We start from the raw sequence: 26,752 nt of genomic DNA, 5'->3' as shown, positions 1-26,752 counted from the left end.
TTCATTTTTTCTTTTATGTGCAGCAGGTGCTATTCATGTGTACTATGGTAACAATTTCTTTTATATTGCTTCAAAATCATATTGATCAAGGAAATACATACTCGTTTTCATGAGAAAAGCAGTATTTTAGTGACAAAAATGGCATAATATTCCAGCGGCAGCACACTCATAAATTGGGCTGTTTTGCTACAACAGGAAATACAGTCTTTTCAGAAATTTCCAGAAATCATACTTTTTTTCCAGGGGGGGAGGGGAAGGGAGAAACAAGCACAAGCAGAAATAGTTTAACTTAATACCTATTTTTCCCCCTTTGTCTTCTCCAGAAATGAATTTCTCTACTGCAAGAAATCAAGATGGTTCAGCGACGTGGAAATCAAACAAATTGATGTTCGACTGGATGTTCTGAATATCATGTGAGTATTTATCAGAAACACTGCATGTACAGTTAAGTTAGTGGGCATGATTTGTGTTCAATGGGAGAACTAACATTTACACAGTTAATGGAAACGTTTAGCTAATAGTAGAAATCCAGACAATATGAGAAAGTGTCCCACCTTGTGCTGTAGTACGCTTTCTCTTCTTAAGCTAGAAAAGGGCAGTCCTTTAACAGAACAGTTGGCAAATGCAAGCCCCAATTCTCTTTTTACACAAGGGTTAGAAGTTCCCTCTGCAAATTAACAAATGAAAAGGGATTATTAAGGTGAGCTCCAAAGTGAGTTTATTGTCATCTGTCATGGAAGTCCATGGAAGCTAGTGGCTCTCAAGTTGTAACTACTAGAGGTAGCAAGGTTTGATGCTACTTCTTTTCTGGGATTATGAGTGAGGCTTTTAAAAACAGGGTCTACTTTATGCATAAAATGAAGTTCTGACTATAGAAGACATTTTTTGTCCATTAGTTTTACTGCCTCATAAATATTTGTCCATAACAGATACTTCTAAACAATTCAGAAACTCAGTTAAGAAGAATCTATCACAACACAAATTGAGATTTATACTAATTGATAAAGCTAAGATCTAGAGAAAATTACCTGGAAAACAGTGAGCTAACTTCAGATAAACTTCTCTACTAGTTGTCCTCTTCAAAAATAGCATCATGACCTTTAGGCATAAGGAATGGAATTAACTAAACTGCAGAACAGCAGACAATAATGTAAACTTTGATTAAAACTTTCAGTCCTGAGAAGACACTAAGTGATATTAATGTTCTTCTCAGACTTGAGGTCTTATGTACAAGGGAAGGACAAAAGACCATTGATATATTCTGTGTCACCAGACTGTATTAAGCATTGTCATTATACAACAAAATTCCCTGATACAGCTGGTGGGATTGTATGCTTATATTTGACTATATTGTCTAAGGTCTTTTTGGTCTGACCAAGGTGCAACAAAGTGGTTTAGGCCTCTCTATAAGTGCTGTTTATAGTTTGAAAATAGTCTGCTTTTTTTAGTTTATGTTGCTTTAGTTCAGCTATGATCATGTTCTTGTTTTTGTACCCATTAACAATAGTATTTGAATAGTCAGAGAGTGGAAATGATAGTGTATGACTCTCGTGACTAGTCACACATACTAATTAGTGAACAGTCTGAGGGTAGGGATCTAAAATCAGTTTACTATGGGGTAGAAGGGGTGGAATTTTAAAATGCATTGTCTGTTCTATAGTCACTGCTCTTACCTGACAGCAAATGGAAGCAGTGCCCAGGCATCTTAGCTATCAATGAAAATGAAGTAAGTTGCCATGGTTTAATTTTCATTTACCATGGCTCAGTAAGAGCATGATTCTAGCCAGTTATTACAGAGCCAATGATGAACAGTACAGCTGTATTACCTTTCACTGGGTGTATCTACGCATACATTTAGCATGGAGCAATAAACTTCAGTGCACATTATGGCAGAGTTTATTGCTCCCAGGCACCATGTTTGTATGTGTGCCCAGGATCATAGCACCTCAAGCCAAGTTGGAGCAGCCCCAGCTGGCAGGGGATACTGGGGGTCAGTCTGCCACCCTGGGGCTGATCAACCTGGCTCAGTGTGATGCAGAGGGGCTGGCTAGGGAACAACGGTGCTCCAATGCAGGTCTAGCTGGCAGGCAGCCCACACACTGGAGCAGCCTCATGCCCCAGCTAGTCCCATCAACATCTACACATGCATTGCTGCTCATTAAAGATCTCCGTCGTACGATAGTATTTACAAAATTAACCTGTAACAGAGTTAATTAGCTTACTGTGGCCTAATAGGGTTGCACATGTAGACACTGAGACTTCACTGTGGAGCAAATTAGGCAGCTCCACAATCAATGTCTTGTGTTGATGCACCCAGCATGTAGTAAATTTACCACATTGCTGGAAGCTGGACCACACAGAGCCTTTTGGCTTCCTTCACTGTGGTAGTTTCCCTTGGCTCCCTGGGGAATATCTGGTATGATCCCATCATTGTGAGGGGTCTTTAGGAATTGGAATACCTGACTTCTCTTTTGTGTGTAGAAAATGGAGACTTTTCCTATTTGGAAAAGATTGAAAAGGTTATAATTTGTATTGTATGTTATAAATTATTATAATTTCTAATCTTCATTCCAATGAGCAATGACTTTTGTCAAAATACTAGCATTTCCCATAGTCTGGAAATTTCAAGTTTCAGTAGTTTTAAGCTATAGTTTTCAGTTTTAAACATTTGTGTCATGCTGCTGTTAAACCAGGTAAAGAATATCCTTAATTGGATTTTATGTTGATGGCATCTTTTAAATTGAATGTAGTGTGTGGGAATGGTTAATTTGTTTCTTTCTTTTGCAAGAGAACTGGCTTCTAATTAAAAGCATCACATTGCATGGGTACATGATGCACTGTTGTTTACAATTCAATGTAAAATGGGCACAAAACAGAACACAAAAATGAGCGACAATATGTTAAGAGGACACACGCAAAAATAATCTTTGTTTACTGAGACTCCAGCTTGCATGCAAAAATACCCTTTAGCTGTGATAATAGAAATTACATTTCAATCAATATGCTCTTTGCTATTAATCCATTTTTTCCCTTTCATCTGAAGAGGCCTTAATAATATGTTAGACAAATCATACTGTTTAAAAAGTAATTTGAAATAAAAATGCTTTTGAAACCTTGCAATTCAGGCATGGATTTTGCAAGAAAACTAATATGTTCTCTTGCTGTTAATGACTGGATATACAATGGTGTTTTTTCTTTTTTGCTACAAGGTTAGTAGGATTTTTCTGGAGGGGAGGAATGGGAGGGGTGTATGTCTTAAAGAGGTACAGTAAAACACTCGATCTTTTTCCTCTTCCCACCATGACACTTTCTATACGCCAGAGATGGGCCCAAAGGAAAACATTGATATTGAAAACTGCAACTGCAATTGTTTCCTAATATTTACATTTTAGTAGCAACCACTCCACCCATATTATATTTGACTGTTATAGTTTAAATACAGGCAGTCCTCAACTTAAAATGTTTTGAGTTACAACGTTTCACACTTACAACATTTATAAACTGACACCCTGTTTCAACTTTATGACGTCAGTTTCAACTTACAATGCTTGAACCAATGCGACGCCACGCCAGTGAACAAGTTCGCTGTGTCACTCATGTCCCTTGAGAACATCTGTCCAAACTTGCTTGGACACTTTCTTTAAGAAAGCAGACAAAACTCCAGAAAAAACTTGCAGCCAAGACTCCTGAGAAGACTCCAGCCAAGAACCCTTCAGAAAGTTCAACCAAGAGCCCTTCAAAAAGTCCAGCAAAGTCACCTCAAAGAAATCCTTCCAAATCAATATGATTGTTATTTATGATATAAATACATTAATGTAGCTATAATTGATCAAGTACAAAATAATTTGGCCCCAGTACTCTTCCCTGCCATGCCAGGGGGTTGGACTTGATGATTTGCTCAGGTCCCTTCTGACCCTGCCAACTATGAAACTTCGAAAATTCTAGGGTATTTTTGGTGAAAATAGGGTATCAGGCCTCGGTTCAGGAACCAGTCCCCCATTTATAACATTATTTCTTATGAGAAAATTGGTTCCGAGTTACAACATTTTGACTTAAGACGCGATTTTTAGGAACCAATTGTGTCAGAAGTCCAAGGACTGCCTGTACTGTTACTAATTTTATTTTGTGTTGCATTTTGTATCCAACCATCCCCACATTCTTTAGAGCTCTTGATTTAAACAACCTCTCTAATCTTCCGAGGTACAAATCTTCTACAGAAAGGGAACTATGGGGAAATAAAATGCCTTTCCTCAGTTTTAAGGTACCAAGTGCTAGGCTAAAATAAAAGCCAGCTTATCCCTTTATTCCCAGAAGTCAATCCTAAGGATATTTTCAGGGTAAGCAATGTTGAGTCTATTTTCTCCCCACCACCACCTTTTTATTTCATTTTTAATTTGTGTTCTTTTCTTCCTCCAGATTTCTTTCTGGTAGCAGAAAGATGTCTTTTGCTTTACTCTTTAATTATCATTGTCTGCATAACTAGCTCTGCATGCTTGTATAAGATCCTGTGCTATGATGTAAAGTTATATTGGTCTGAATTTTGGTGGTCTTATTAACTCCTGGTGGTTAAACCTTTGAGTTCTAATACATCCCTTATACCCTTTCATGTCATTGAGGATCTTGCATATGATGTGTACTACAGGTGGGGTTATTATTTTAATAATTCTTTGAATTTTGAGCTTGTTGTTAAAGATAATTTTCATGTCCATGTGCCTTTAAGGCCTGAAGTAACATGAACCTATTTATAAAGCAAAACATTAAATAAGTGTATATTCACAAGTAGCAGCTGCTTGCAGCTGGATTTGGAACTTTAGAATATGCTCTGGTAAGAGACATTATGTGGAGTCATCATAAATATATGGTAAATCACATAGGCTACAGACATTCAAAGAGCTCTTGACAGAAAGTACACTAACTATCACACTTAAAGTGCTGTAAGTTAGAGCACTTTTCAACTGAACAGATATGCACTCTTCAGTGAGGGGGAGGGGATGGAGTTAGGTTCCTGGCAGCATTGGCCAAGGCTTGAAGGTGGAGAGCACTCCCACATGGCATCCAGGAGGTTGCTGGAGTGGACCCCAGTCAGCACTGCCCCCAGCCCTTTGGCGATTGTCAGCAGCAACTGGGAGTGGATGAGGGGGTGGAAGAGAGACCCCTGCCTTGCAGATCTTGCCTGGGTGCCCCAGACCCCTTGCAGCAAGCTGTGGGGGGCTCCCTTCTTCCAGCTGCAGCCACCAGTGGCAGCATGAGTTCCCTGTGCCATTTTTTCACAGTGTGAGAAACTGTGGTGGAGGGGATGGAAAAGGTGCCTCCCTACTAGCCCCTCCCCCAGCTCTCCAACTTGGGTCTTGGTGTGGCAGGGCCAGGCCCACACAGCAGGGGTGCTCCTTTTTTACCCCTCCCCACCACCAGACTTCCTAGAACAGCAAAAAACAGTGCAAGGAACTTGCACTGCCAGAGCTGGATCCAGCTGGGGAAGGGAACACCCCTGCCATGAGGACTGCCCCCCTGCCCACACAGCTATCTGGGATCTTTGGGGGAGCTGGGCTGGGCTGGGACCCTACAGTATCAGGGGACCTCCCTTCCCTCATCCCCAGTTCCTGGGGTGGGGAAACGTAGGCCTGGGCTGCCTCTCCTGCAGCTTCTGGGTGCTGCTGTCAAGAAGATTGGCCAAAGGGGAGGAAGCTTCTTTTACCATAGGGACCCAGCCTGCCCTTCCCCTGAAGAACCTAGCTATCAAGCTGCAGGGGAAGGAGACCCCTCACAGCACAGGGGCTCCCTTTCCACAGCCTCTTGACAATGGCAGCCAGCAGTTGCAGCAGAGCTGCCTGGCCCCACATTTCACTGCACCAGGAATTGGGAAGGAGAGGGGAAAGGGAGCCCCTATGCCATGGACCTGGGCTGACCCCCACCCCCCCAACCTTTAAGCCAGCAAACTGCAGAGGAGGGGTGGCCCTCATTTAAGAGGGCTCCCTTCCCACCCCCCACCTCCTCCAGTTGCAGTTCCTGGTGCAGCAAATAGCTGGAGCAGCCCTTCTGTGCAGCTTCTGGCTGCAGCTGCCAGGGTGCTTGGGCTGGGGGGGGGGGGAGCGGTAAATGGAGCCTCCCTGCTGTGCCACTCCCCAACCTCCCCAGCCCCAAGCCAGCAAGCTAGGGGGGTTCTCATGGTGGGAGGGGCTCCTTCCCCCCTTCTCTATCCCCCAGCTGCTGCTGACAGTCTCCAGCTGGTGGGTGAGATAAGGTTGGAGAGAGGAACCTATCCAGCAATGGCTGTTTGGAGAGAGACCCCAGACTCCTTCCCCCAAGACCCCTCCTGACTAGCTTGCAGTGCATTGTGAGGACAGAATCCTTTAGTATCCCTCCACTCTCATGGCTGTGTGGGGCACTGGGATCAGAGGCTGCCCCTGACTCAAGTCAGTGGCATCTGAGGGGGTGGGGCCACCCAGGTGCTTGGGCAGAGCAAACAAGCTCTACCCAAGGCTAGAGCAGCCCTGCACAATGCTACCCAGGATAGTTGTGATCACACTATAAGATAACCCTCAATGGGACCTGGCACAGACAATCAATAAAGTGCTCTACCAGAAAGTGATTTAGCTTTGTACACATCCATAAGAGCAACATCTATACCTAGCCATAGTCATTTGACAAATAAATTGAGGAATGTGATTGTTTACACAGACACTTGATAAATACATCACATGCTTTATTTCATTGAGCTCATCTCTGCAAACTAATTGTGTGTATTTGTTGAAAGAGAGAGAGACTGTTCAGAATGGTAGCAGAAAAATGTGCAATATTACAGACCTAAGTAGTTTGGATTGTTTAGAGACTTCCATTTTGGGCACTCATCAAAACACAGAGTCCCACTTGCTTGAGATTTAGGCCATGCTTGCAATAAGAAACTCAGCATTTATTTGCAGGTGTTTCCACTCCTGAATTTCTAGATGAGACTGCCATTAGCTTTGACTAAAGTATGCTGTGACTGCTATCAGACATTGTGAAGAATATAGCCATTGTCACAGTAAAGACATTTGTGATGAATCAAGCCAGCAATGTAGCTTCAGACATTCCTGCCGTTGCACACTATGAGCTTGACAATGGATCACTTCCATTTACTGAAACATGTTTAAAATGATGTGGACAAGAGAATTAGGGAACTGCCACAAGCTGTCTCTAGGCAATAGAAGTTAAATTCTTGAAATATCTTCTTGGCATTGCCTGGAAGAAATAGACCTCAGTGGTACTTTCTTAGTTAATCTGCAGCAGCCGTCTTGAATCAGCTTATGAGCTTTGAGTGAACCAAATATCAAAGCAATGACGGAAGGCATTTTTACATCATAAGAGAAATTTCTTCACAGAACTTTTAAGCATATGGGGCTGGATGAACCATGTCAAGGGAATAAAGTAGGTCTGGCAAGAAGACAAGAATTAGTTCTATGGAAAAAAAAAAGATATCAAGATTTGTTTTTATACTAGTGAAGGACAAAACTGATACATTTGTAAAAAGCACAAGTTGTTTGTTGTTTTTTTTTTAAATGAATAAATTTGAGGAAAGAGTGAGCCATTGATAGAGACACCTACCCACTTCAGGATAGCCACTATCCAGTGGGCTGTAGCACAGATAAAAATGTGGGAACCCCAAGTTCAGATCTCTGATCTGAGTCAGGCAGATCAGGAACTTGAACCCTGGTATCTTGCATCTCAGGTAAATATGCTAACCAATAGGTTATCAACTATTCTGGGTATCCTGCTTTCTAAATTCATGTTCCCAGAAAAAGCTTAATCAAAAGCATTTTTTCTCAAGAAAACTTACCTTTTTTAATCAACATTTTCTAAGGTGGTGAGGAAGAGAGAAGTCCAATCAATACATTTCAAAACAGTCCTCAAATAAAAGGTGAAAACATTCCTTAAGTTGTAAGAGCTTAGCCAATCACAATTTTAAAATTTGAATACCTGTGGCCACATCTGCATGAGATGCTGACTGCACAGTAGCCTGTGACTAATGTACAGTAGTATGTCATGGCAGGAAGCATGATATGACAGTACCATGCAGTAGTCATGAGCTACTGTGCAATCAGCATCATGTTCCTTGGTGTGACTGCACAGTTACTCCAGTTACTGTGCAGTCGCTTAGTACTTGTGGTCATGGGGCCAGTGCTGGAAGATCCTTATCCAGAGATTCTTATCTGGGTGGGGAACATTGTCCCTGCCTTGGCAGCCAGGGATGACTGGTGCCTCCTGAGTCTGGGAGGGGGCGGGGGGGCACAATTTGTGGGCGGGCCTGGGGGGGGGGCCAAAAGCCCCAAATGCAACCCTATACTCCTGTGCCACGGCTTAGTGTCTCCAACCCCCACCCCCACCCAACACACCACCGGCCCACCTGGCAAAAAAATGCCCCATCCTGAGTGGTGCTGAGTCAGGCCAATGTTGTCAAGTGGGGCACATGCCCACCCTGTGTCTCCCCTACCAGTCACCTGTGTTGGCAGCAGACACCCACTTTGGGGACAGAGAGCAATGTCCCAGCCCTGGCGCTCCCTGCCAGCCCCTGTGCTGGTACCCAGAGGGAGCCTAGAGCTCCCCCTGGTGGTGGCAGGGGCCCATTGCATGGCCTCAGGAAGCGAGAGCAGTTTGCTGCCATTAGCAGCAAATCTGCTCCCACTTCCCTACATTTGTAAACACCTGCCTGGAAACATTTAATCATGAGTAATTTACTTGTAAGTAAACTACTCCCAGATCTAATACATCTCTGGAAACACCCATTGTGTGTGTAAAGTCTACTTAGGAAGTGGACTTGAATGACTAAGCATTATTTTTAGTCAAAAGTAGGATAAGGATATAAACTCAGCTTTGAAAAAATGATTAATAATATCTACAGGTCTGTGCAAACCCAGAGGTTACTATAACTTGAAAAAGACAAACACCGAGTGTTCAAAGTTGAGAAAATCAAATCATGATCATTCTACTCCAATGTGATGATATTTGGAATCTGAAGTCCAGGTATCATAGTAGTTGGTTGTACAAGTAGGAGACCCTGGATAAACAAGGAAATCTAATCATAAAGATAAGGGATGCATATTCTCTCTGCCACCTTTTTTACTGCCACCTTTTCACTAGCATTTCTCTCCTTAGGAGATGTGCTATATTGTTTGTGGATGTTATGGTAGATTCATGTTTCCACCCCTCTGTAGCAATCACATCTTGTTGGCACCTGTTTCTGAATATCTCTGTGTTAAGCACTGAGAGTAGGCAGCTATCAAGTTTAGTCCAGCCCTGATGAGGTGGCCATTTTAGATCCTTGATCTCAGGGCTGAGGCAGAAGTTTGCTGCAAGCAGCAGAAGGAGCAACAACACCCAGCTGTGCTGATGCTCATGGAACACCTTGGTGGTAAGGGAGGAACTGTGGGGGTGGCAGGAGGTGCCTCAGAGTCCCAGGAAGAAGGCTTCAGCCTAGTTAGGACAAGGCCTAGCATAGGCATGGGGCTAATAGCTGGTAGGCGTACAAGGGGGCCAGGCAAGCCCCAGAATAGAAGAGGTCTCTCTAGTGGGACCCAGGAGGGACCCCTCTTTAGAGTATGAGGTGAGCAGCTACTAGGTTGACTCTCTGTTCCCTTGCACTGGTTAGTACAAGAGGGCCAGGGCCTCAGGGCCAAAGGGCAATTGAGCCCAATGTGAAGGGCAGGCTGGGGCCATTGGGAGCTATCTGGCACCCTGACTGGCTTCAAGGTGGGCCCAGAGCCTGTAAGGGCTGAAGGTCCCTTTGATGCAGGGGGGAGGGGGCATCACAGCTGAGGAGGGTAGGGGTCAGTCAGCATGCAGACTGTTATAAGATTGGAATGGGGCCAGAGTCAGAGCTGGAGCCAATGAGAGAGAAAGCCCAAGGACAGCATACAGGAGCCCCAATAAGGGAGGTAGACCAGGGCAGGTAGGCCTACTTGGTCCTGGGTAAGACCTAAAACTGCACCCTGCCAGCAATGGGTGGTCTGGTGGGACTGTCCATGATGGTACAGTCCCCCCATATTGCCAGGCCAGTTACCTCCCTGGGTGAAGGGTTGGTAGGGGTGCCTGATAACTCCAGCCCCCACCATCCAATGGGTAATGAAGACCAGAAGGTAGTGGGCCAGGCACACCTAGGCAGAGGCACCTAGGCCCATGAGGGTGTAAGATACTGAGGCTCATATAAAGAGTGAGAGTTATGAGTTACCTGGAGAGGGTTCTGGTTCAGAGCTCCATCCAGGGCCAGGTGAACTAACTTGTCCCTGTTCAGATGAGGGCTGTGGGAATGGCCTGAGAGGCTGCACCAGGGCCAGCCAAGGAGTGCATGTAGGGAAACCTGATGGCCTACAGGACCTGCTCAAGGGAGCAGGGCAGGCTGAGTGTGGCCTTGTGTGCAGCAGCATGTGAGAGGCCCAGTGAGAGTGGGAGAAGTGTGAGAGACCTGATGAGAGTGGGTGTTTTGAGTGAGGCCCATTGGGGCAGAGAGAAAGGAGTGAGGTCTAGCAAGGGGCTGAGTTTGGCCTGACCTCGAGCCGGAGCAAACAGCAACTCAACGATGACATCTGCCATTAGCAGCATGGGACATGATAAAGGGAGGTTGGAGTTGTGTGTACATGCCTAGACATCAAGGTCTTAAAATGGGCAGCTTCCCACTTATTATAACACCAGCTTACTTTATATCAAAGGCGTTGCAAGAGAGATTGGACAGACTGCCCTAGGCAGGCAGGTGGGTCAGTACTGTGACCAGGCCTTGGAGATTGCTCCCTGTCACACTCATGCTCTGCAATAAGTAAAGGCACTTCAATATGGATTAGCAAGTAGGGACCTGACTGGATTGTGAGTCAGCAGACTTAGAACTATGAGCAGAACTTATCACTGGCTGCTTTTCTGACCTTAATTGAATTAGTGTATCTCAATTCTAAGCTCACAAAGCATAGGCACTTCACCTGTATTAATAATTCCAAACAAGAAAAAATTATGTATGGAAGTGCTGAATATTATTTAATTTATGATAATTATATAAAACTGAGGAAGGGGGAATAATGCTTTGTTAAGAAAAAAAAACCCCACCGACTCAAGCTTTTCCTTCTTGTCCATCACCTCTAAATAAATGACTTCTTTATCAGAGCCATTCATCACCTTATATTATTTCCACTTCCATTTCTCAAATTGAAGCATTCAGTCAGAGTAGGTTAGAAAGGGTCAAAAATATAAACCACAGGTTCAAACCCAGGCTGACTACTATTCTCTGTACCTCTTCTGTAGTCAGTTCACAATGTGTGCTAAGAATGTGCAGTAACAGGGAGAATAAATGCGAGAGAGAATTCATGCCAGCTGTGCTACATAGTTATTTTTTATTTCTTTGAAATATAGGCTCCCAGTGCACTCCTCTGGCACCTAAAAGAATGGGCATAATAGCATTAGATACTAGGACTGTGCAAAGCTTCAGTCCCTGATTCAATTCGGCAGAGATATGGCCCAATTTGGTGGCCAAATCGCTGAATCCAAATTGAATCAGAGGACCCTTTCATCTCTCTGAATCAAATCGGAACTCTCCGAATCGATTTGGAAAGATTCACCGATTTGGACACAGACACAGCTTTAAATGTTTTTTCTACATACCCAGCGTGCTCAGCAGCAGACCCATAAGTGGACCACAAGCATTTCCAGTCCACTTCCATGTCCACCAGGGAGCGTGCAGGGGGGCCCTCCCACCTCCCCCCCCGACTCAGCAACTGGTACCTCCTGGGTCTGTGGGGTCCCCCTGAAGGGTCCCCCTGAAGCTGATCGCTGACCAGGAAGGTGCAGGGGTGTCCCCCTGTGTGCTCCCCAGCGGACCTGGAAGTGGACCAGAAGTAGTTCCAGTCCACTTCCAGGTTCGCCGCCGAGCACACGGGGGGGCCCCCTCTGCACTCCTGCATAGAAGATCCTCTGCCCCAGCATCACAGCCTTCACAAGCCACACCTGCAACCTCAAGGTATGTAGAAAATATATTTAAAGCTGTGCCTATGTCCAAATCACTGATTCTCTGAATCAGCATCAAATCTTCAGATTCTGATTTGCCTGAACTGAATTGGGAACTGAATTGGATCACTGAATTCAGTGATCTGAATCAATTAATCGAATCACTGTCCTCAATTCAGGCCAAATCCAAATTGAAAGGACCCATTTCACACGCCCCTATTAGATACATGATCATGCTACATGATCATGCTGCCATGGGGCCTCCCTTTTCTTCCTGTGCAAGCCTACACAAGGTTCTGGTCATTACTTTTAATTACTTTAGATAGAATTCTGAAAGGACCACAATGCCCAACATCCTCTAATTACAATAGAATTAGAGGTTCAAAAATGTGCATTATAAAGCAATTGAAAAAAGTTCATCTAGTCACATTGTAGAGTGGGTAGTCAGTATTTTAGGATGTTTGTTGGTCCAACCAAAGTGTAGGTAACCGTGTGTACTCATCAGATGGTGGTGAGTACTTAATGTTAAAAAATATCTTGGAAATAATTAAAGTATTGCTTATATACAGTGAAGTCAGATAAAGTCAATAAAAAGGATGTTATGCTGACAGGTCTGTCAGATCTCATGGGACTGCTTCCTGGAGTCTGCTTCAGGTATATGCTATGTCATATGTCATCCTGATACCATCTAGCTAATCTCTCATAGTCGCGGATGATTTTCTTCCATGACTGCCCTATCTGTGGGTCTGAAAATAGTTAACAATGCCAATCCAGGATCTTGCATGTATTAATATGCAGGGTTGCAACTTGGACATGTATTAATATGAAGGGTTGGTGGCTCTGGATTTTGGTTCGGTCTGCAACATGCTATTTCTGCCACTCCCATTTTGCATCTCCTGTTGTTGTCATGAGGTTTCAAAGTAGTGAGATCCTTATAGCAGACTCTTCCTCCATTTGGGGCAGCCCTAGGTAATAATCTCCCATGAGTTGATGTCAATTTTGCATTTTTTCAAGTTGGGCTTGACAATGACTTTGAAGCACTTTCTCTGCCCTCATCTTGAGAATACTCCTTGACTGAGCTAAGAGAATAAAACTTGCTTTGGGAGTCTGGAGTTGGACATTCAGATGATGTGGTTGGCCCAGTGAAGTTGATGTTGGATGATCTTGAAGCTCATCATGTTTGCTTGTGAGGACGCTAGCATTAATATATTTGTCTTCCCACTGGATTTGAGGGATCTTCCACAGGTAGCACTGATGGTATTTTTCCAGTGACTTGGTGTCTCCTGTATGTTGTCCATATCTCAGCTCCATGCAGTAAGGTGGGGATCATGACTGCTTCATAAACCACGAACTTGGTTTTGAATCTGATGTTGCAGTCTTCGAACACCCATTTCCTCAGGTGTCCAAAGGCTACACTTGCAGATTTGTGGTGATATTGGATTTCATCAATGTCAGCCTTCTGTTACAGATGGTTTCCATGGTACAACAACAGTTTAACATTCTCTGGAATTTCACTGTGCCTCTGAATTACCACAGCTGGGGACTACTTATTAAGTGCTTGTTGATGGATGATCTAAGTATTCTGAACATAAAGCATTAGTGCCATTTTCTTGTATGACTTGGTAGAGACATCAACAATTGTCTGACAATTTGCTTCAAAGTAAGCACAGATTATAGCATCATTAATTCATAGATTCATAGATTCATAGATGTTAGGGTCGGAAGGGACCTCAATAGATCATCGAGTCCAACCCCCTGCATAGGCAGGAAACAGTGCTGGGTCTAGATGATCCCAGCTAGATGCCTATCTAACCTCCTCTTGAAGACCCCCAGGGTAGGGGAGAGCACCACCTCCCTTGGGAGACTGTTCCAGACCTTGGCCACTCTAACTGTGAAGAAGTTCTTCCTAATGTCCAATCTAAATCTGCTCTCTGCTAGCTTGTGGCCATTGTTTCTTGTAACCCCCAGGGGCCTTCTTGGTGAATAAAACCTCACCAATTCCCTTCTGTGCCCCTGTGATGAACTTATAGGCAGCCACAAGGTCGCCTCTCAACTTTCTCTTGCGGAGGCTGAAAAGGTCCAGGTTCTCTAGTCTGTCCTCGTAGGGCTTGGTCTGAAAGCCCTTAACCATACGAGTGGCCCTTCTCTGGACCCTCTCCAGGTTATCCACATCCCTCTTGAAGTGTGGTGCCCAGAATTGCACGTAGTACTCCAACTGCAGTCTGACCAGCGCCCGATAGAGGGGAAGTATCACCTCTTTGGATCTATTCGTCATGCATCTGCTGATGCACGATACAGTGCCATTGGCTTTTCTGATGGCTTCATCACACTGCTGTCCCTTAGGCTGCCCTGGATTTCTCTGGTCAGCCAAGGAAGCCTCCTGGCCCTTTTCCCTCTTTTTCCTCACATCGGAATCATCTCCCTTTGTGCCTGAAGGATCATTTCCTTAAGGCACAGCCACCCTTCTTGGGCTCCCATCACTTCCAAACTCCTACTCTGCAGTGCATCCTTGACTAATCGCCTGAGTTCATTGAAATCAGCTTTCCTAAAGTCTAGCACTTTCACCCTACTAGTTACCTTACCCACTCGACGTCTTATGAAGAATTCTATTATTAGGTGATCACTGTCCCCCAGATGGCTACCGATCTGTAGGTCCCCTACCATGTCATCCCCCGTTGCCAATACGAGATCCAGTAAGGCATTCCTTCTAGTGGGACTGTGTACCTCCTGTGTCAGGTGGAGGTCCTGTACACAGGTTAGAAACCTGAGTGAATGGTGGGACTTTGCCATCTGTGTCTCTCAGCAGATGTCTGGGTAGTTTAGGTCCCCCATGACTACCGCCTCTTTAGCTTTTATGGTCTCCGAGAGCTGCCTCAGGAGCCGTGAATCTATTTCTTCCCCTTGGTGTGGGGGTCTGTAACAGACCTCTACTACCAAATCCCTTTCTCCTTGCCCCCCATGTAACCTAACCCACAATCCTTCTATTTCCTCATCCTTTGATTCCGTCTTAATGAGGGTCGATGTATATTACTCATTGACATAGAGTGCAACCCCTCCCCCTTTCTTCCCCACCCTGTCCTTTCTGTACAGCCTATAACCCTCAATATGTACCACCCAGTCGTGGGACGAATCCCACCACGTTTCTGTTAGCCCTACTAAGTCACAGGTGTTTTCTGCAAGCAGGAGCACTAGTTCATCCTGCTTGTTCCCCATGCTCCTAGCATTAGTATATAGGTACTTGAGCCCTGTGACTGGTGCCTTTGCTGCCCCCCCCCCCGCTCTGAATCCCAAGGGGCCCCTTATTTCTTACCTTCTTGTTGCTTACCTGTGCTGTACTGCTGGCCGCCCCATGGCTTGAAGGTTCCCAATGTTCTCCTTCTTCAGGCTGGGCTGTCCTTGTGGGTGCCACATGGTTTGGTGTTCCACAGCTTCCACCGCCCTCATCTTCCCCTCCCCACAACGAGCCTAGTTTAAAGCCTGCCAGAGGAGATTCGTCAACCTAGAAGAAAACACACGCTTACCTTTGGGGGACAGGTGAAGCCCATCCCAACTGAGCATGTCCCTCGTCGTGATGTGCGGGTCGTTGTCCAGGAAGCCGAAGCCTGCCTCGAGACACCACTGCCGAAGCCGCCAGTTGGTCTCTCTGATGCAGTTCTCGTGCCGTCTTCCACGTCCGTTCACTGGTAGGATGGAAGAGAATACCACCTGTGCACTGAACTCCCTCAGCACGCTGCCCAGAGCACTGTAGTCTGCCATCAGGTGATCGAGGGTTCTCCTGGTCGCATCATTAGTACCCACATGGACTAGGACCATGGGGTAGTAATCGGTGGGCTTGATCCTGGCCTGGATTACTTCTGTCACATCCCAAATCTTTGCTCCAGGCAGGCAGTAGACCTCTCGTGTTGAGGGGTCCTGGAGACAGATGGGCCCTTCCATACCTCTCAGGATGGAGTTGCCTATGACGAGCACTCGTCGCCTCCTCCTCTGGGTCCACTTGGATCTCTTGACCTGTTCAGAGTGTGGAGAGTGTGGTGTTGCTTCCTGCCCAAGGGTTTCCTCCTCTTTTTCCATCTCCTGCAGGGTCGCCAGGGCCTCGTACCTGTTCTCCAGTCGGACTGGAGGAACTGGTACCTGTTTGCTGCGAGCAACTCCGGTCCTGGATGTGACCGTTGCCACTCTGCTGTGGAGGGCACTCCCTGGGATGCTTCTTCCTTAGGTGCCTGGTCCTGCAGGGAAAATAAATAGCTGTCAATTTCATCCTCTGCCTCCCTGATACCCCTAATGTACTGGAGCTCAATGGTTGAGGTTTTAGTTTTGGCTTGGAATCAAGTGAGATTAAACAATTTAACATCTATTGGGTAATTCAGCTCCATGCTGACTGGAAGCTTGTTGGTGGTCAGATGTAGCGTCATGGTAAGGAATATTTAGAAGAGTGTTGGAGTGATGATGCAACCTTGCTTAACCCCTGCTTAACCTCAAAGAGATCTGTGATAGATCCAATACTGAGAATAATCACTCATACCATTATGGAGCAGATGAAGGATGGTCATCAATTTTGGTGGGCATCCATACTTCAGAAGGATTGTCCATAGCACTTCTTGGTTGACAGAGTTGAAGGCTTTCATGAGGTCAAAGAAGACTATATTGAGAGGTTAATGTTGTTCCTGGTACTTTTCCTGCAGCTGGCAAGCTGTGAAGATCATGTCAATTGTGCCTCTTGATGCCCTAAACCCACAGTGAGATTCTGGGAGGAGCTCTTCAGCAAGTGGAAGGAGATGGTTCAGGAGGGCTCTCACAATGATCTTTTCTGTGGTGGACAGCAAGGTGATCCCTCTGTAATTTCCACAGCTGGACCTGTCTTGTTTCTTGAAGATTGTGACAATCACGGTGTCCTTGAGGTCATCTGGGATTTCTTCATCATTCCAACCTTTAAGATCCTTAATATGAGGGCATGGGGCTGTGATGTAAGCTCCTCTATCCCCTGCTTGAATATTTCGGTGGGGATCACCTCCACCTCTGATGGAAGTTGAGCTGGCTCAGGCATTTGCTTATATACTGTATATGAGGTATGTTCTCAGATTTGATAATGTTCATCTTCAGTCTCATCTGCAAAATTCTTTATTATATAGCATCCCAAGGCACTGAACACTTTAAAAGGGATTATACATAAGCTTAGCTAAATGCAGTATTAAAAAGTGTCTTCATCTTTCTTCTAAAACGGTGAATGCAGCAAGCTTCACTGAATGAAAAGTTAAGATTGCTTTGTCGATAGAAAAATAGGAGGGAGGGAGAAAATGTATGCAAAAGCTTATTTATCATCTGAACTGTATGTGTAATGCTTTGAAAGAGCACATCACTGGGGACACAAGGGAATTCTAGCTGGCATAAGTTCCAAGGAGGACAAGAAGTTTTGCAAAGAGGGTACAAATAAAGATCTTTACCATAAAAGATTAAGATTTTGCTATCAATGTATTGACGAACAGACACAGTAGGTTTTTTCAGGAAAAAAACCCCAAACTAATCTGCCACAAACTAGTATAACTAAAGGATGTCTGAATGAAGTGTACCTAGCATGAGTAAGCCTTTAACTGGGGTTTTCGAGTGGAACTATCCAGAAGCGTCTTCACTCACCAGTGAAGCGAGAGTACCAGGACAGAGAGTGAATAGAAATATACACAGTTATTGAATGTACAGGACTGACTTTTTAGAAGGAGGGGCAGAGGGTGGATACATTTTTACTTGGGAAGCATGATGCTGCTTTCAAAGGAAGTGTTAATTGGCAGAATATGATGGTTCTTTTTTCACTGAGACTTTAGGGCCTTGCTTACAGGAAAATATATATAGGTTTTCAAAGGGGTGGTGGGGTTAGAAACAAGGATCAGCTTTTTTATGTGCAGAAGCCAGAAAACCTTTTGAGAGGGAGACAAGAAGGCCATCAAGACTAAACTTACCTCTCTCTCAATTTTTCTTTTGGGCCTTGCTACTAGTTTGCATATGATTTCTCATTGAAACAGAATGGCAATTTTTAGTGTAGACCATAAACATTCCAGGAAACTACACTGACATTTCTTTTTAGGTCAGGAAGAAACTGAAAAATGTTGATTCTGGTAAACTAGTAATTCCAGGAAAGGTCAAAGAAAATTGGGGACATAACCTGCAAACTAGGAAACTGATGACCACATCAGATACTAGACAGAACAGTTCCTTTAACAAACAAGAAGCTAAAGGAGAGAGGATTCCAAGGAACATCATTTTAAATTTGAATCTATATATGCAGTAGGTTAAAATGTTTCTGCCTTTTTTTAATTTTTCTTTCTTGAATATATATATATATATGTGTCTATATATAGATATACATACAATATATATATCTTGATTTTTATATATATATATATATATATATATATATATAATGTGTGTGTATGTAACCCCCCCTCCCAAAACACAAAACAGACAAACAAACAAAAAGGCCTCTAAGCTTTGTATAACCAGATCACTTTGAGTTTACATCCTGCAAGCAAATTGTAAGGTAGAACTGGCCAACCTGCAACACTAGTGCCTTAAGTGGCAGGGGCAGCCTCTGTAGCTAGGGACAGACATTACACATTAACCAGTTTAAGTGATCCAAAACTGGTTTAAACCTATAGCAGACCAGACATTCAGTGCACATAAACCAGTTTCAAAATGGCTGAAACTGGTTTGAGATAAACCTGGTTGAACGTAGTAGCAGACTTAACAGGTTTGGTTCAAACCATTTTATGCAATGTCTGTCCCAGACCTCTTCCTCGTTTAAGTTAAACCAGACTCCCTCAGCATTCTGGCATGCTCTCTGGGATGGGCTCTGCTCCAGCCCAGCCAGGCTGGCCCTGTCCCTCCGCTCCTCAGCCAGAGCAGGGACAGGCAGGGATGGGGGTCTGGCCAGAGAGGGGTTTAATTCCCCCCTCCCTGTGCCACTGGCAGAGACCCAAGCAGGGTCTGTCAGTTGCTTCCCACTCACTGCTGCAGCAGCAGAGTACCATGGCTCCCAAGGCAGAAGGAGGCAGGGAGGAGAGCTTGTTTCCTCTCTGCAGCTGGTTCTGCTAGTTTTCACCATCACGCTCACTCCCTGAGGCAGAATAGGTCCCTGCTGTCCCCTCCACTGGATGCCAGAGGGAGGATGAATAACCCTCTACCCCCCTCATCAAGGGGCCCTGCTGGCTGGAGTCTGGCTGTACCCCGACCTGACTACTGCAGGGGGAATTAAATCCCTCCCTGGCCAGTTCAGCCCGGGCTGGCCACACACCCCCAGCATAACTTCCCTGCAGCTGAGGGTGCACTCTAACACCCCCCAACTCCTGGCCTGAGAAACTGCAGGCATGTGCCTGCATTTCCTCAGTCCAGAGCAAATGTTTGTCCTGTTACAAACTGGTTTTACCTAGACAGATTAGACTAAGCTGCAAAGGTTGAATCAATTCAGGCTCTGGCTTTTTGAATGTCCATCCCTAGACTGTATGTGGTATGCAGCACATCAATAAGGAAACAGGCAGGACAGCAATAGGTAGGGCAAGAAGCAGAAAGCAGAGAAGGAGAGCATTCAGGAAGCACAGGAGAAGGTTGTGTAGAGAACACAGAATAGGGAGAAAAAGCAGAGCATCAGATGTGGCAAAACAAAGGCATCAGATGCAACTTGGGGAAGGTATGGGGCTAATTTGTGGAATTCCTGCTAGAAAGGTTGGGGCTGCTGTTGTAAGATTGTGTGTGTGTTATATAAAGTAATGACGTAATAGGTGTGTATATAATCACTGTCCTTCAATAGCTTGATATTTGTCATAGATTTTAAATTATTATAACTTATCCTATATCTCAAATATTGTGGGCTTGTGCTTTCAGAGGAGGATCAAATTTCAAGTCACATTGTCACTAGAAATTTCTGGATAACCATAGTGTACAGTGTAATGACTAGTAGTAGGCTTTGGTGGCCATAGATTTGTTAGTTTCGTAACTTAATGTCCTATGCTTCCCTGGCTTGAATATATTTTCAACACTTAAGAACTGGAATGATGCGGGCAATCATGAGGTGATATATCTTATGTATGTTAAAATAACTTATTAAGAAATGGTATTAATAACAGGACTATTTCTTTTCTCAGTACTCATTTGGCTTTGAGTGTGTACAGGTACTTGTTGTATCTATTCTACTTTTACATAGCTTATTTTAAGCTGCATGAATGTAGAGTGGGAGCAGCAAATACAGCTTCATGCCTGTCCTGGGAGCTTAAGCTGGGATACTGGAGTAATAATGCAAGGTGCAGAGAGGACAGGTAGGATCAGGAGGTATATGGAGGGGTTTGGCAGAATTGGAGGTTGGGGAAGGAGGGCTGGTAGATCTGTGGTGGGATTCTTAGGGGGCTAAAACTAGTCTGGTCAGTAACAAGTGGGTAGGAAGAGCACAGCCCCATGGCTGGGGCAAGCTGCTGGGCTTTCTCAGGCCTGGGACTGATCATGCTAACCAATTCCAAGCCTAAGGGACTTGTTAAAACATTGGGCTTTGAGCTACTGAAATATTGATCTGTATTAGTGCTAGCTCAGGTTTGGAACAGTCACACCTTAAGGCTTAAAAGTCTTCTGTGATTTTCCCCAGCTGTGACTTGCCAGCAGGGGGCTAGAGAGCAGGGACCTGATTAGGAGCTACGGCTGTGAGTTGCCACTACAGAGCTTGGCTTCTATTCCTGCTCTAGGTGGGGGGCTGGGGGTGTGAGAGATGGCAGGGGTGGGAAGGGAACATTTAAACTTGGAGGTGGAGAGTTAATGTTTGGAGGGTGAATAATGAAATGAGAAGTGGAAAGGAAATGGGGGTGGGGGAAGAGTGGTGAAATGGAGGAAATCAGCCACTGAAGAATGAAGTAAAAAAGGAAAGAATTTAAAAGAAATACACGGAAGTACATTAAAGTAGGTCTTATGTTTTAAACTGGGATTTGGGATTGTGATACTTATTGTGCTTTATGGAGTGGCTGGGAGCTGGAACTGGTGAAGGAAGGAACTTTTTTGGGAAGCTACTGCCCCTGCCCTGGGAAGGAAGCCCCAGCTCATGGGGAACCAGTTTGTCTCCCTTCCCCTGTCCCCCATTCCCTCCCTAGACCCCTCCCTGGACCCATCCATGCCCTAAAACCTGGCTACAACTTGGCTAGATGCCATGTGCTCTGCAGACTGTTTGCATGGGGTTACATCCCCAGTGGGATTTGAGGGGGGTGGAAAGGTCACACCCCTGGGAGCAGGATGGGGAATTGACTTGATGTCAGAACTGCCTCCTCAACAGTAGAGTTCAGGGGGTAGAAAGTTTGTGCAAATAGAGATCCCAGGAGGGTGGGAAAGGGGACAGTGTATCCTGGGATCCTGGAGGACTGCAACTTGGGAAGCTTACCAGTGAGGAGAGCCCACACATTAAAGGAACACAAACTGACTAATGCAGATCAGAGGAAGACCTGTCCTGAAGTGGCATAACTTAAGCTACCTAAAATGTGTTTACATTTAATTTCAGGTGTTAATGTGTAGATAATGCAAGGTTGAAAAGCACCAGAAGGCACCTAAAATTAATGTGTAACAAGGCCCTAAATTACTTTATATTCTCAGATGAACTAACATAGATTAGACCCACTGTTTTTGGCCAAGTGTAACCCCCCGCCCCAACACTTACACAATGGGCATTTAGATCAACCTACTCCTAGTTAGGTCAATCTAAATGTAATATTTATACATGCCCGTCGTGGAATGTCAGCAGACTATATCAATTTTACATCAAATCTTTATAAAGGTAAGAAGCTGCTTGATGTAGGCAGTATATTCTTTACAAACTATTTTGAGATGGAATAAAGGAAATTATTCCATTTTAGAGATTGGTGACTATAGCAAAAATTATTTATGAGAGCAGCAGATGGCAGGACTCGGGGGTATATTTTTCAGTTTCCAAAACATGTGTTTGTTTGCTTTTTGTACTTAAAAGTGTGAGTAGATATTGGAAATCGATCATTTTCATAGCTACACCATTTTATCTTTGACTATGGCCATGTGTTACTCCTAAAATTCTGTATTTTTTGTTTTATTTTTCTCTATAATATGCTACATCTAGTGAGAAGATTTGAGACATTTGAAAACAAATTACTCCTCTTTAGTTAAGTTGCCCAGGGGTGCAACTTGATATCAAGTATAAATGCTATGGGCTTTATTGTAGCAGTAGTCATGGCTGACACAAAAAAACAACAATTATAACAAGAAACAATCCTAGGAATCATAGTAAAATAGGGCTGGAAGGGACCACATAAGGTCATCTGGTCCAGTCCCCTACTCAAGTCAGGATCATCCCTGCCTAAACCATCCTAGCCAAGTATCTGTCCAGCCTGCTCTGGAAAATTTCCTGGGATGGAGATTCGAAAGCTTCTGTAGGTAGCCTGGTCCAAGTGAAAAAGTTCCTCCTAATCTCCAACCTAAACTTCCTCTGATGCAGCTTGAGGCCACGGCCCCTAGTACTGTCCCTTATGGTCACAGAGAAAAGTCCATATCCATGTTTTCTGTAATTCTTCTGTAGGTATCTGAAGACTGTTATCAAATCACCTTCCTCCCCCCAATCTTCTGTTTTCTAGAGTAAATAACCCATCCTAGCTCCTTCAACCTTTCTTCATAGGTCTTGCCTCCAAGGCCCCTATTCAGTTTTGTTACCCTGCACTGGGCTGTTTCTAAACTGTCCATGTCCTTCTTGAAGTGTCATGCCAAAATTGGATACACTGCTCCATACCTCACCACTGTTGAGTAGAGCAGAAGAATCAGTGCCCTTGATTCACAAGTAACCCTCCTGTTAATAATACAACCCAGTGTACTATTAGCCTTTTTTGAAATAAAAGCTCACTTTTGGCTCACATTCAGCTTATGGTCTACTGTACGCTCCAGGTCCTTCTCTGTAGTACTATAGACTGGGCAGTAATTCCTCAGTCTCTTTTTTACACAGTTATTCCATGCCAAATGTAGGACTTTGCACTTGTCTTTGTTGAATCTCATCTGTTTGATTGCAGACCATTTCTCTAGTATATCCTGATCATTCCATATCCTAGCCCTACTCTCCAGGTTGTCCAAAGTTCTATCCAATTTGGTGTCTCCTGCAAATTTTCTGAGTGTGCACTCAATGGTATGATTCAAATCATTAATGAAGAAGGTAAATGCCACTTAATAATGCCTCCTAGACATTGAGCCATTGAGGACTACTTATTGAGTACAATCTAACCAGTTCTGTATCCACCTTATGGTACTTATGTCTAGTCTGTGTTTCCTTAGCTTGCTAATAAGAATGTTGTGGGAGTCCACTGCTTTATCCTCATCCACAGAGCCTGTCACTGGTTCCACAAGAAATATGGTATGTATTGTGTGTATGCAGGTACATGCAAATAAATTATTTGGGATCTTGTTAAATTATAGCATATACACATTTCCATTGCTGCATACACAGCAAGGTTGTGTATAGAGCAAGCAACTTAGAAGGTTATTCTTTTTTGGTATTGCCATAGATTTCATTTGCAGCCTTGTAAATTTCCTTCACCTCATCATTCTTCAGTTCCCTCTCCTGTAAGATGGCGATGATATGACACTGAAAGAGTTGTTGAGAGGCCTAATTTATTCATATTTGTTAGATACATTGACAACTTCAGAGACAATGTCCTATTGAAGGAGAAAGCGATATGGTTATTATTGAACGTATATTAGATATTTAACATTTAGCATTCCAAAGCATCTAAAGTTAGCACTGTATTACAGACACTTTCTGCAGCAGAATTATACTAATTTGTTTTTAAAGTTAAATTCCAACATTTTAATGCATACTATTTCTTGGCCAGAATTTAGGTTGCAAATGGTTTTCAAAATTTCTCACCATTATTTAAAGTCATGCTAGATACTAGTTGTAAAGGTTCCTAGCATTTCATAATTATTTCAAGGATGGGTTAAGCCACTGCCTAATCAACTAAAGAATAGTAGGATGCTGTTCAATAATAAATGTACATCTTTTCACGTTAATAAGAAAGGGGACAAATAATGTTATATATGTATGTTGGTTAACCATGGGTTAAAGCCTTGGTTTACATATGTTTGCAAAATATTTATGAATATATAAATTTGACATCTTTCATATTAAGCAATGTAAATCAGTAGTTTACATAAATAGTGCCCCTAAAATTTAGTTTTTCATGCACTACTGGAATGCAAAATAAGGAATCCTTAGTGCACAACTGACACAGTGGTTAAAAATAAGCTTTTCTTTAGCAGTACCTGAAGTTGCGCTGGCCAGCTCTACTTAAGGCAAGCTTTCTGACAGAATGGTTTCCATTTTAAAATGCTGATTCATTGTAAGGGAAATGTTCCATGAAAAAATGTTGAACATGATCAAATGTTGTTTAAAAACAAAGCAAAACACAACGAGTGTTCAGAAAAGCTCAGTATACTGTATTTCAGCTTCATTGAAATGGAACATTATGATTTTCTATTTTAAAAGTATTTGTTTAATTAAAAAATAAAGCATGCATGCATGCGTGCGCACACAGACACACACACACACACACACACACATATATAAATAAAAAATTAAACATGATATATAATATGTACATTTTATTTTTTTAATTGGTGTTTTATTTTTTATGATGGATCACATCCTGTGCCATGGAGTCAAAGTTAATTTCAAAAATGGAAAAAGTGAGGAGGCAATCTGTGTGTGTGTGTGTGTGTGTGTGTGTGTGTGTGTGTGTGTGTGTGTTCATACAAAGAGAGAGAAACAGAAATAGTTTTAACTGAAGTGGTATATTGTAGTCAGCCCAAAATATTTTATTTCAGAAAAAAGATTTTTTGGGGGGGGAATTTTTGCAGTGCCTCTTCCCCCCTCCCCCCCCCCCCCACACACATTTGGGAATGGTAAATAATTAAATTCATGGGGTTTCTCCACAGTTTACAGTATACACAAGAGGGTATGAAGGAATTGGATTCTTCAAGAATTCATTGAGTTGAACTGAGGATATATTTAACAAAACATTCCAATCTCAGTGGGCACACACATATCCTGACAACAGTTCATCAGAGAATTTCTAACAAACTCTAAATTGGATTACTTATGAAATCACTAAACAGGCTAAATTGAGTTTTGGTTTTTTTTTTAAGCACTTGGCTGAATGGTTAAATGTTCTTGAACTATTGCTTCCTTGGGTTTGGGTTTTTTTTGGAGGGGTTGGGAAGGTTCCACTTTTGATATTCATTTTGACTTCATGGTACAGGGTATGAGCCATCATAATTTTAATAGGAATTTTACATTGTTTTCCCTGAATCTTGTTACCTTCATTTTGACAGCCACTCCCTTGACACCTCCACAACCTGATCAGACCTTATGAGTAAATGATGACAGGCAAACTGAGACATGGTAAGAGATTTATCTCTTCACCCAGTTATATTTCATTCTGACAATCATTTTTCATTCCCAGAAAAGACTGTCAGTTTCTTGGCTGACTGCTCAAGCATGCTGGATTGCAGCTGCATTTGTTTTTATTTTTGAGAGTTCAGGAGATTGAAATGTGAAATGAGTGACCCCCTTCATCCTTCACTCTGAAGAAGAATGAAACTGACAAACTTGTGTTGGTTTCAGAGTTAGTCCAGCATTTTTCTTCTTTTCTTTTCTCCCTTCCTTCAGGTGGGGAAAAACAAAACAAAACAGAATGGGATGTTTCAAACTCTGGTAGAAATGTTTTGAAAAAATGAATCTAATTAATTTGGGGCTGTATTACAAATGAGCAGCTGCAGCACAAAATGTTTCAGGAGCATTCTTACAAATACAGCTTGCCAATTTGCTTTACTGGGGTCACATCCCCTTACAACTAAGTGCTGTCACAAAAATTAAAAATGGGAAACAAATCTGACTTTAAAAAATTGGCTCTTAAAAATAAATAATTTATGACCTGAGAAAATAATTCTTACTCTTCTCACGGTATTCCATCAGAGTGAACATCATGTGGCAAATCCCATGAGGAAGGCCTGAAAGAACTAAGATTATTTACCCTAGAGAAGAGAAAATGGAGGGGGGGATTTGTTAAATTTTCACATACCTGAAGGACAATTGTGAAGAGGATGCTGACAGACTATTTTATGTGGCCATAGGGAACAGGACTAGGAGCAATAGCCTCAAATTTCCGCAGAGGAAATGTAGATTAGAGATTAGGAATAATTTTCTGACTATGAGTTTAGTTAAACATTGGAACAGGCTCCCTGGAGAGGTTGTAGAATCCCCATTCCTAGAAATTTTCAAAAGCAGGAAAGTAGGTTAGACAGCTAATTGCCTGGGATGGTTTAGGCAGGAATGGTCTGTCTTAAGAAAGGGACGGCACAAAGTTGGCTTTGAGGTGTCTTTCAGCCCTATGATTCTATTATATGAATAGAGAATCACAAAAAATCATAACAACTAACAACTGATCCATAAGTTAACATGTATTCATTGAATCATTGAGTAATTAAACAGTAACAAATGAATAAAAATGTATGAACTTTTTTTGCTCAGATAAATGAACATTGATATAAATGAAGTACCACTCTTAATGAACATGTTGACCACCTCTACTTGCTTAAAGAAGCTGGGTCCTCTTTAAAAAACAAAAACAAAAACTTTCCATAATGATGTCATTGGCAAATCAAGGTAAATGATTCTTGCCTCTGTTCAGCACTGGTGAGACCTCACCCAGAGTACTGTGTCCAGTTTTGGGTCCCAAACTTCAAGAAGAATGTGCACAGTTAGGAAAGA

At 43.2% G+C, this 26,752-nt stretch overlaps 1 protein-coding gene across 1 annotated transcript in view; it reads left to right on the top strand.

Annotated features, from left to right (window-relative positions):
• Nucleotides 1-326: 326 nt before the first annotated feature.
• LRRC4C (leucine rich repeat containing 4C) overlaps nucleotides 327-26,752 on the top strand; it is a 539,855-nt gene continuing 513,429 nt past the window's right edge. Inside the window, exon 1 of the mRNA XM_019477201.2 lies at nucleotides 327-413. The gene's annotated coding sequence lies outside the window, so the exon portion shown is untranslated. The remainder of the gene's footprint in view (nucleotides 414-26,752) is intronic.

The sequence above is a fragment of the Alligator mississippiensis genome, chromosome 2 (assembly GCF_030867095.1).
Source record: "Alligator mississippiensis isolate rAllMis1 chromosome 2, rAllMis1, whole genome shotgun sequence".
Taxonomy (NCBI): domain Eukaryota; kingdom Metazoa; phylum Chordata; order Crocodylia; family Alligatoridae; genus Alligator; species Alligator mississippiensis.
The sequence above is the reverse complement of the archived record's forward strand: the minus strand, read 5'-3'. Positions and strand labels throughout refer to the sequence as shown.